The 11742-nt window shown below is 37.7% G+C and overlaps 1 protein-coding gene across 1 annotated transcript in view; it reads right to left on the bottom strand.

Moving 5' to 3' along the window:
• IPO11 (importin 11) overlaps positions 1–11742 on the bottom strand; it is a 224917-nt gene that overhangs the window by 56491 nt on the left and 156684 nt on the right. The window lies entirely within an intron of this gene.

Genomic DNA, 11742 nt, shown 5'->3' with positions numbered 1-11742 from the left:
TCTTTTCAAAATTTTCAGAATATTTTTGGTTGCAAAAAATACTGAGTCCTATTTAATATGTTAAGGTACTAATTGGTAGTAAGGTACTAATTACTAATAAGGCACTAATTGGTAGAGCTGGATTATAAGATGGTAAGAAGCTGCATACCAAATTACTGACATAGGTTATCTTTGCAAGAAAAGTTGGGGAAAGTAAAAGAGGCAATGTTTTGCCCTATATATATCTGTATTAGTTTGAATCTTTTAGAATGAAAATTGAGAATTTTTAAATCTAAATTTTTCAAAAATTTAAAGAATCGGATATAAATTGTTTATATTAGATATTGTTCGGTCATTAACTTTCTTTCACTAACTAACTTTAAGCTAGTTGCTTAAGCTTTCTAATTCTGACTTTTATTAATATTACTAATACCCTGATAATATTCCTAAAATATCAAGTTATATAATTGTATACAACTCTCCTTTGTTATTAAAGCAGTTTCATTTCACATCAAGACAACAATTACTTTAGATAATAATATGAATTATGTCCATATTAGATACCTGAAATAATACCTAGCATTATCTTTCTATGACTAAAAATTCAGCAATGCATACTGGATAGCAGATCTTTATCAAAACGATTTATGATTCTTATACCTATCCTTTATGGCTGGCTATTGTTATTGCGATCTTATGCATTAAAAATGGAAAACAAAACAACTGACAGAAATGACATGAACTTGAGGTAGGAGTTAGGTTTCTCAGGTCCATTTTGTTTAGTACTTCCAATAACACATAAGTGATATGAGGCTTGTCCCATGGATTTTTCAACTGCATCATACAACTTAAAGAGTTCGGAAAAATTCAGAACAAGGGTCCTTTGAAATCAAAATAAAATTAAAGAGAAAAAACCCACAAAGTAATATAACAAGAGTATGAATTAATTTTGTTCTCTATGCCAAAAAATATCCAAAGCAGCTGCAATACTTATGCAAAGGTAAAATTTTTAGGAAATTGTATTAAGGAAAAATGACAAATAAAATCTCACTTCTCACATTCTAAAAACTGAAGGAAGCTAAACTGACTGCAACAAAACAATTAAATATAAATAGTACACTGTAACTCTCAGGTTGAATGCTTTAAAAAAAAAAAATTCAATCTCCAGCAAAACAAAGTTTAGTCTTTCTGTTCACTTAGGAGTTGCTGTTCTTAGAGACAACTGATCAACAACGATTCCTCATTACCCTTTTCTGATTACTAATGTTCATTACAACTATTACTGAACACTACGCTCAGCCTCTTAAATTAGCCTTTTATTTCTTCCCAGGAAATTGACTCATTGAGGTGTTTTCCTCTCATTCTTACTGCTGAAACCTTCTTTTACACTCCCTTTGTCTTCAGATCATCTCACGCTTCTGGTATCAATACATAACTATTCTCTTTTCCATTCAGATTCCGCCCATACTAAAACAAGAATGTATAAATAACAGAGCAATTGTTCCATTAGCATCTTTTAAATAGACATCATCTGTATGTATGTATGTATTCTTTTGAGACACAGTCTTGCTCTGTCGGCTAGGCTAGAGAGCAGCAATGTGAACACAGCTCACCACAGCATCGACCTCCTAGTCTCAAGTGATCCTCTTCCCTCAGCCTCCCGAGAAGGTAGGATTGCAGGTGCTTGCCACCATGCCTGGCATTTTTCTTATTTTTGTAGAGATGGGGTCTTGCCATTTTGCTCAGGCTGGTCTTGAACTAATAGGCTCAAGTAATCCTCCCACCTTGGCCTCCCAAAGTGCTGGGATTATAGGTGTGAGCCACTGTGCCCAGCCTGTATGTATTTAGATATATAGCATCTAATAAACCAATCAAGATTGGTTTACATATAAAGAATGGCTTATAATAACAGCAGTTACTGATTGTATGAACTTTAAAAGTTACTGATGGACCTAAAATCAAGAGAATGAAAATGTGAAATGGGATTTGCAATTAAAAAGTAATCCAGCTCTTTCTGCCATCATGAAGCCTGTCGAGGCCTGCTTGGAACATGACTTCCAAAAGGCAAATATTTCTGGAAGGCTGTCATCCAAAGTCATTTTTGCTGCTACAGGCAAGGTCTCTGAAACCAAAGGGAGCACACAGATCTTCTTAAAATTGAAGGTGTTTATGCCCAAGATGAAACTGAATTCTATTTGGGCAATAAATGTGCTTACGTATACAAAGCAGAGAACACAGTGACTCCTGGCAGCAAACCAAACAAAACCAGAGTATTCTAGAGAAAGGTAACTTGGGCCCAAGGAAACACTGGCATGGTTTTTGCCAAATTCCAAAGCGATCCTTCTGCTAAGGCCGTTGGACATAGATGCTGTAACCCCTTAAGGATTTAAACTAATGAAAAGTCAATAAAGTGGACCTGTGCTCTTAGAAAAAAAAAAATTAGCAAACAATTTGAAAATTATTTTGCTCAATGTAGGAGATAAATTCTAATGAGGGGCAGTACATCTCAATATAGACCTCTTATCATTTGCAGGAAAAAAAAAAAACATAATAACTATATACAATGGAGAAATCAGATAACACCTTGATCAGCATTAACATTATCAGTGAGAAACAGATGAGCACCATGTGACTTTGCCTGTGATAGTCCAAGAGGGACATATCACTTATGCAATATTCTAATGGGAGATGCACACATAAATCGAACCATAAGAAAATATCAAACCACAAATGAGGAACATTCTATTCTGTTGGGGGAGTTGGGGAGAGGATGGATGGGAGATAAAAACAGAGAGGCAACTGGAAAGATGGAGAGAGATTATAAGGAGTGGATTATTTAAAAATTTTATAAGAGAAAAATAAAAGACTGAAGAAATTACATGACAGAGTAAAAGAGACTACAAAAACACAAGAGCTAAAGCAATAATTGGTCCTAGACTGTAAGTACTGAGAAATAAAAGACCATGACATATGCAACTTACACAGAAATGGTTCAGAATATAAAACACCTATCTAGTTATCTGACAGAAAATATGTATCACACAACAAATTGGGACAAAAGTTAACAATAGGTGATTCTGGGTAAAGGTCATATGTGTGTTCTTTACTGTTCTTGCAGTGTTTTTCTAAGTTTGAAATAATTTCCAAATGAAAATATCATGACATTAGTTATGATATTCATGTAAAATTTGTCCATGCACATTACTGCCAAGATATGTCACCATTTGTAAGTTTCTAATGTATGCTTTAAAATAAAAACAGAAACAAATATTGTGCTCCTATAACATGGCAAAACTATGAATATCTCTATTTGCTCAATTGTCAACAAGAAAAGTAACTAAGAAATTTTTAACTGCAAATCTGTGAGAATAAAAAATAAACTTTATGTACTTTGTACTTTATGCATGAGAAGCATAAAATTTCAACTAGGCCTGTGACTACAAGGGTTTAAAAGCAAACTGATACTTCCTAAGGATGTACTGTCACTGGGACACTTTCAAGGAACATTATTAATCATCCCCTCAGCATGACTTTGGAAGAACATTTTTAACTTCTTGATATCTGTTCTGTTACCCAGTCATCTTGAGAAGCAATATTCTATTTCTATGGACAATTTTAGGTACCATTCTCATTGCCGCTATATGATGATCAATTTGTTTGTTGTATATTGGCATAGTTTTACACTGCAAAGCACAGAAAGCAGAACTATTAAACAGAAGGGCTGTTCCAACTTAGAAAAAGCTAGCAGAGATGTATTAGAATTCAAAATATCTCCTCTTTCCCCTAGTTCCACCTGAAACCTTTGGAACACTAATCTCTCCTCTGACCCTATCCACCACCTTCTGGGTTTTGCTGAAAGACTAATCTCAGCAGATTATACTTCAGATCTGAGCTATATTAGAATTTCTCTTTCCTGCAAATTCCTTCCATTTTGATGGTTCTTATTTTATGTTTATATTACAATTTCTAGTTTATCATAATCCCTAAAATTCCCATAGTTTTAAACACACACACACACACACACACACACACACACACACCCCGGAAGAAGAGAGGAGGGAGTAATCAGCCTAACAGATGATTTAATAAGGCCATGAGAGAGCTAAGTCTCTTCCAATAACTATATAATAACCTTAGTGAAATTATTTTCTTGCCTCAACAGACAATATTATAAAATGGATGAAGTTACATGAATGAAGACTGTATAGAATATAGAAACTAGCATATGGAGTTAAAAGCACAGATTTGGGAGTCACAGTTTGTATTCTGAGGATAATACTTACATGACAAACAGCTACAGTTAGAAAGAAGTCCTACAATAAAATGGGCTGCCTTAAGGAGCAGGGACTTTTTATTAGCCAAGTATCCAAACAGAGGCTGAATGAACATCCCCATCAGAGACGCTATAGAAGGAAAGTTTATTACCAAATAAAGATTAACCTAAATAACCCCTACGGGAACTTTCAATGTTAAGCCACCAGTGCTGAAGACCACCCAATACGGCTGTGAGGTATATATATAACTACTGCAGGGGCATCAAGGCTCCACACAATACTATCTATGTCAGGCATGAGACTAGTCAAATTGACAACAGCGTGAAAAATAATTCCAGAATCATGCCTGTTTTGGTAATTGGAATATGGTTAACTGCTTCTTGGTATCCAAACTGCTAACCTTTTCACAGCTGGCCTTTCAAGCATCTTACAGCTTGGATTTGACAGACCCTCTCCATTTAATCTCCATTATTTTGACCTGCTAAAGAAGCATCAGCAGCTCTTTCTCACTCCAATAACCAATGCTCATAATTCATTGATCTGCTCACAGAACAAACATATTTCTACTATGTAGTACAATATGGCTACTCAGTAATTCAGAAAAATTCCCTATATAAAATCTAACTCACAACTTTAAAAAGGAGTACACAGTCAGAAAGGTTAGTGAAGCAGAGAAATCAGGATAAACAGAATATAGGATTAACCCCTTTTGCTACTGCTGGATCAGATCTATTTATTAATAGAGTGCTTCTATGATCCAGAGTGTGTTCTCAACATTTTTCAAGTATTATCTCTTTTTAATTCTCACAGGAGCCCTATAAGGTAGGTACTCTGATTGGAGTACCTCATACAATGGATAAAAAAATGAGACATAGAGAAATTAAGAGTAAAGCTTTAAAGTAGCCGGGCGTAGTGGCAGGCACCTGTAGTCCCAGCTACTCGGGAGGCTGAGGCAGGAGAATGGCGTGAACCCGGGAGGCAGAGCTTCCAATGAGCCGAGATCGTGCCACTGCACTCCAGCCTGGGTGACAGTGCGAGACTCAGTCTCAAAAAATAAAAAAAAATAAAAATAAAAATAAAAATAAAATAAATAAATAAATAGTAAAGCTTTATATCCCCAGAAGATCCTACCACATTTCCATATATAAAATTTTGTTCTTATGTAATGTACGATAGTTTTTCTTAACAAATGGAACTTGAGAAAACGAAACTCAAAAAATGAACAATGTGCAGTGACCAAACTTCATAACTATGAAAGAACGTGAAAGACCTGACACAGTGGCTCACACCTGCAATCCTAGCATATTGGGAGGCCCAGGCAGGCGGATTGCTTGAGTGCAGGAGTTCAAGACCAGCCGGAGCAACATGGCGAAACCCCATCTCTACCAAAAACACAAAAAACTAGCCGGTGTGGTAGTGCAATCCTGTAGTCCCAGCTACTTGGGAGGCTGAGGTGCGAGAATCACTTAAGCTCAGGAGGTCAAGGCTGCAGTGAGCTGAGATCATGCCACTGTACTCCAGCCTGGGCAACCAGAGTAAGAACCAGCCTCAAAGCCTAAAAAAAAAAACAAATAAACAAAAATAGATATACACAATTACTGTGTACTATAAAATCAAGATATTATAGTTTAAAGATCCTGTGTCCTGTGAATAAGCTAGAATTTTAAGAGTTGTAAACATCAAATAATACTTCCAATGTATTTTCTATGTCATCTCTTCCGGATAAGTATCTATAACGAAGTGCAGAATCTCAATACATAGTTTCCTAATAAATGCACTGGATTTCTAGATAGAGGACAGAAAGAATGATTTGTTGTCCCTTTTATGAACAACTTAAATAAAAACGAGATATGCGGTTTTAAGTGGTTGGAAGAAGTACCTTACTTTAATAATGAAATATCTAGGAATATGATCTCATTTTCTAATCAGACTAACAAAAATGACTCAAATAGTAAAACCAGATTGTGGAATAGGAAAATTAGACAAAACAGTACTTGAGTACTCAATAGCCTGAGGTACTCAATACCTCAAATAGTACTTGAGGTACTCAACAGCCTGGCAGAGTAGACATTAAGAGTAACATAGGCTGGATTTGAATTTCAGTTTGGTACTTGACTTCGGGTGGGTAATTAGCCTTTATTAGTCTTGATTACACATTTAAAAGGTTTAATAAGGCTGGGCGCGGTGGCTCATATCTATAATCCCAGCACTTTGGGAGGCTGAGGTGGGTAGATCACCTGAGGTCAGGAGTTGAAGACCAGCCTGGCCAACATGGTGAAACCCTATCTCTACTAAAAATACAAAAATGAGCTGGCAGTGGTGGTGTGCACCTGTGATCCCAGCTACTGGGGAGACTGGGGCAGGAGAATAACTTGAACCTGGGAGGTGGAGGTTGCACTGAGCTGAGATTGTGCCACTGTACTCCTGCCTGGGCGACAGAGTGAGACTGTCTCCAAAAAAAAAAAAAAGGCCGGGCACGGTGGCTCACGCCTGTAATTCCGGCACTTTGGAGGCTGAGGCGGGTGGATCACAAGGTCAGGAGATCGAGACCATACTGGCTAACATGGTGAAACCCCATCTCTAGTAAAAATACAAAAAATTAGCTGGGCGTGGTGGCACATGCCTGTAGTCCCAGCTACTCAGGAGGCTGAGGCAGGAGAATGATGTGAACCCGGGAGGCCGAGCTTGCAGTGAGCCAAGATTACACCACTGCACTCCAGCCTGGGTAACAAAGCGAGACTCCATCTCAAAAAAAAAAAAAAAAGTTTAATAATGTCCATCCCCATAGGGCTATTGGAAGAATCAACTGAAATGTGTGTTAAAATGTATTGTATAAAGGCTATTATAAATTATGTGTTCTATTAGTTATTATTTACTTCCTGTTAGCAGTTTCTTCACACATAAACTAGATGAACATGGGAAAGTTTCAAAAGAAAGAGATCTACCTACTGGATAAACTAGTACCATCACACAGTTGGTCAAATTAACAGTAGACACAATGATTTACTGGGTGGTCACATTCATTAAGCATTTTAGTAGGCATTATATATACATTCTCCAATTTATCATAGTAAGCCCTAGGTGCTAGCTGTTATCACTGCTTCCATTTGAAATATGAGAAAACTGAGAATGATAGAAAACTGGTCCAACGTCACACAAACAGTACGCACAACAGGCATCTGAAGTTAATCTAGCTTCCCTTCCCATTATAATGCATCTTTTTCTCTCTGGTACTCTGGATAGAACAAAAACAGAAGCTCAAGGAAAAGAATCTCCAAATAAAATAAAACAAAATAAAAAAGATGTTCCTCAGGCTACGAAGGAACCACTTGTGATGTACACATGCATCATCTACATGGGTAAAACTAGAAAGCACATCAGACTCATCATTTTACTCTTCTGAATACTTTTTCTAGTATTATCCTTGTTGGAGCTAGTTATTCTGTGTACAATTATTTTTCTGTATCATGTCAACTACTTTGAGCTCTGGACCCAATACCTCACTCTCACTGAGAAACATCTCTTATTCTCATTGTAAAGTAGTTTGAGGTCCTGAAACATCAAAATAATCTCATTTGATCACAGTTTAGTTTTTCTCTGGTGATATGTTTAAAAGAAGCTTCCCATAGAATGGTCAGTGATTAGCTAACGGCACCCAGTGTCTGTCTACAATATGACTGTTACATATGAAAACAGTTTGCCAGAAGCCTTTATCTAATTTGCAGACAGGGCACGGTTCCTAGATACGAGGAAAGCATTGAGAACGCAGTTCCAAATTCACAAGCATTCAGAAACTTTCCTAAGTAGTCAGGACAGGAGATAGAAGACACAAATTGTTGTTCTAAGATACCAGAGTGCAATGAACAATCATCTATCCTAAAGGTAAAGTACAATGGGTCTTCAGGGCACAGCATGGTGACTTACCACATAAGAGCATCTTTAAAACATTGCTATTGTATTAGTGTCATAAGGTTGATATCAGAAGAGGAACAGGTGAGCATTTTAGTTCTAATGTATGTTTCAAGGGTAAAGTAAATTTGTATTAAAAATGAAAACCAAAATAGACTATTTCCATTCATATCCTAACGTAGGAAGATAGAAACACCTCAAAATACTTCAAAAAGTGTGGCACTTTTTGGGGGGGAGTGGAGAGGGGAATATCTGGTTTTCAAAAAACTTTCAGAAGCTAAAAAAAAAAGTTTTATAAATGATTATACCCTTCAATGAAAAATCAGCAAGCCAAGGAATTAATCATTTACTTTCTTTTTTAATGAAATTGCTTTGTATACAGATGAAAGGAGTGAGCATCCAACTGTAGTATCAACTGTTCTAACACCTGTCTACATCCTCCAGCTTCTGCTAGATTAAAGCTAACAAAATCCAGCTTACAATTATTAGCCAATTTAAAAATAGATATCTTACTTAAATTATGCTGGAAAACCAGTCCCCAAACTCACAAGAGCCAAAAGATACATATGCATAGCTTATATAAAAAATAAAAACATTAAAAGCTGCATCAAAGGGGTTTTTTTTCTAGTTGAACTGAAATAATCAGAACCAATAATTACTACAAATTGCATTAGATTATATACAAAGCAGGAAAACATACATAATGTAAAGGTTCTTTTGATCTTCAAAGGATCAGCCCCTTTGTAAACCATATATTCAAAGAGTGGTAAGGGAGCAGAATTTAAATCTGAGGTCCTGAAACTTATATAAGTAATCTTATTCATGTCTCTATTTTCCTTGCATAACAAAGCAAGAAAGGGAATTAGTCATCATTCAATATACCCCACAAAGACTGTTTCTTTTACGACCAATCTTGGCAAAATAAAAATTGTAAAGAACCCTCCCCTTGTTACTTCACTGCCCCTTTCCACAAATTACTGTATAATCAGATAATAGAAACTAAGTTAGAAATCAGCTCAGGTTGTATTTTGAGTAAAAACATCAACAATAAGAGCAAGTACTCAGAGAGGAGGCAGAGCAATACGGCAAAACAGAACCCTCCAATGACCAATTCCTTGCATTCCTCCACTGGAACACCAATTTGCAGAATAATCTGCAGAACTATCCAAACGAGAAAATACCTTCACAAGAGCTAAAGAAACCAGATGAGAGATCATAGTACCTGGTTTTAGCATAAAACAAGAAAGGGCAAATTGAAAGGGGAAGAAAGAACAGTCTTTCACTGCCTACACCACTCCTACCACAATTCCAGGCAGTACATCGCAGAGAGAGAAGCTGTGTGCTTGGGGGAGATAGAGAAGGAAGTATGCCGACAGCTTTGCCTTGAAAGCTACTACCAGAACCCCTCTCCTCTCCCCACTACCCACAATAAATCACAGTACTGGGTCCAACTCCCAACAGTATAGCACAAAGAGAAACTCCTCGCATACAAGGGGAGAGAAAAGTAAGCAAAGGCCTTTGCCTGGGAACCCTAGGAATTCTCAAGTCCCTCAGGCTGGTGAACAGCACACCTGGCCTTAGGGCATTCTCTAATGCTGAAATGGCTGCAGTGTCCACAGGCTTAGGGAAGTGAACAGTCAGTCCCTTTTGAATTCCTGAAGACCCTCTGAAGAAGGACAGGTACACACAACGCCAGGCTGTGAAGACAGGGAAAAATACCTAATTCTTTAAGGCTCAGACACTGACATACCTCTACAAGTCATCAAGAACATTCAGCTAAATATGATCTCATTTCATATTTATCAGACTATCTATCCTGAAAAGATGAAAGATCCATCCTGAAAAGATGGAGATGTGCAATCCTTCAAATAATTCAAAAGGAAGCTCAACACATTTCAAGAAAACATAGAAAATCAGTTCAGAAACCTACCAAAAAATTTAACAAAGATATTGAATTTTTTTTGTCGGGGGGAGACAGAGTCTCATTCTGTCGCTCAGGTTGGAGTGCAGTAGCACGATCTTGGATCACTGCAACCTCTGCCTCCTGGGTTCAAGTGAGTCTCCTGCCTCAGCCTCCCAAGTAGCCGGGATTACACATGTGTAACATCACACCCTGCTAATTTTTTGCATTTATTATTTTTAAAAAAATCAAATGGAAATACTGGAGGTGAAAAAACAACGGACAAACTGAAAAATACATTAGAGGATCTCAACTGCAAAATTGATCAAGCAGAAGAAAAAAATCAGTAAGGTAGAAGACAGAATATTTGAAAATACAGTCAGCCTGGGTGTGGTGGCTCACATCTGTAATCCCAGCACTTTGGGAGGCTGAGGTGGGTGGATAGCTTGAGCTCAGGTGTCTGACCAGACTGGGCAACATGGCAAAACCCCATCTCTACAAAAAATACAAAAATTAGCCAGGTGTGGTGGTATGCACTTGTACTCCCAGCTAACTGGGAGACTGAGGAAGGAGGATCGCTTGACCCCAGCAGGTTGAGGGTGCAGTGAGCCATGATCATGCCACTGCACTTCAGCCTGGGCAACAGAGCAAGATCTTGTCTCAATCAATCAATCAATCAGTCAAAAGAGAAAAAGGAAGAAAACGCCATCAAAGGAGAAAAACTGAAAAGAAATGAATAAGGCTTATGAGATCTATAGGACAGCATCAAAAGACCAAATGTAGCCAGGTGCAGTAGCTAACACCTGTAATCCCAGCACTTTTGGGAGGCTGAGGTGGGTGAATCACCTTAGGTCAGGAGTTCGAGACCAGCCTGACCAACATGGCAAAACCCCATCTCTACTAAAAATACAAAATTAGCTGGGTGTGGTGGTACATCACTGTAATCCTAGCCACCCGGGAGGCTGAGGCAGAATAATTGCTCCAACCAGGTGGCAGAGGTTGCAGTGGGCTGAGATCGTGCCATTGCATTGCAGCCTGGGCAACAACAGTGAAACTCCATCTTAAAAAAAAAAAAAAGCAAATGTAAGAGTCACTGACCTTCAAGAGGGAGAGAGAAAGGGGTAGAAATAGTAAAAAAAATAATAATAATAGAAAATTTTCCAAATCCAGAGGAAGATATAAATATTCAGGGACAAGAGGGTCAAAGACCACCAAGGAGATTCAACCCACATAGGACGATTCCAAGACATATATATAATAATTCTAATTCTCAAAGGTCACAAAGAGTGGATCCTAAAAGCAGCAATAAAACCAGTAACATATAAAGGGGCTCCAACACATCTGGCAGCAGACTTTCCAGTGAAAATCTTCCAGGCCAGGAGGGATGACATATTCAAAGTACTGAAGGAAAGAAAGGGGCAACCAAGAATACTGTAACTAGCAGAAATATACTCCAAACATGAAGGACAGATAGAGACTTTCTTAGACAGATAAAAGCTGAGGGAATTCATCACCACAGGCCTGTCTTACAAAAACTGCTAACAGTGGTAAAATGTAACAAGACAACATCTGGATGGATAAAATTCTCTGGTAAAGGTAAACTACACAGCTATGGTGGTCCACGCCTGTAGTCCCAACTACTCAGGAGGTTGAGTTGGAAGGATCACTTGAGCCCAGGAG

The sequence above is a fragment of the Colobus angolensis genome, unplaced genomic scaffold, assembly GCF_000951035.1.
Source record: "Colobus angolensis palliatus isolate OR3802 unplaced genomic scaffold, Cang.pa_1.0 Scaffold337, whole genome shotgun sequence".
In the NCBI taxonomy this organism is placed as follows: Eukaryota; Metazoa; Chordata; class Mammalia; order Primates; family Cercopithecidae; genus Colobus; species Colobus angolensis.
Note: the sequence above shows the minus strand (reverse complement) of the source record. Positions and strands in the feature narration are given on the sequence as shown.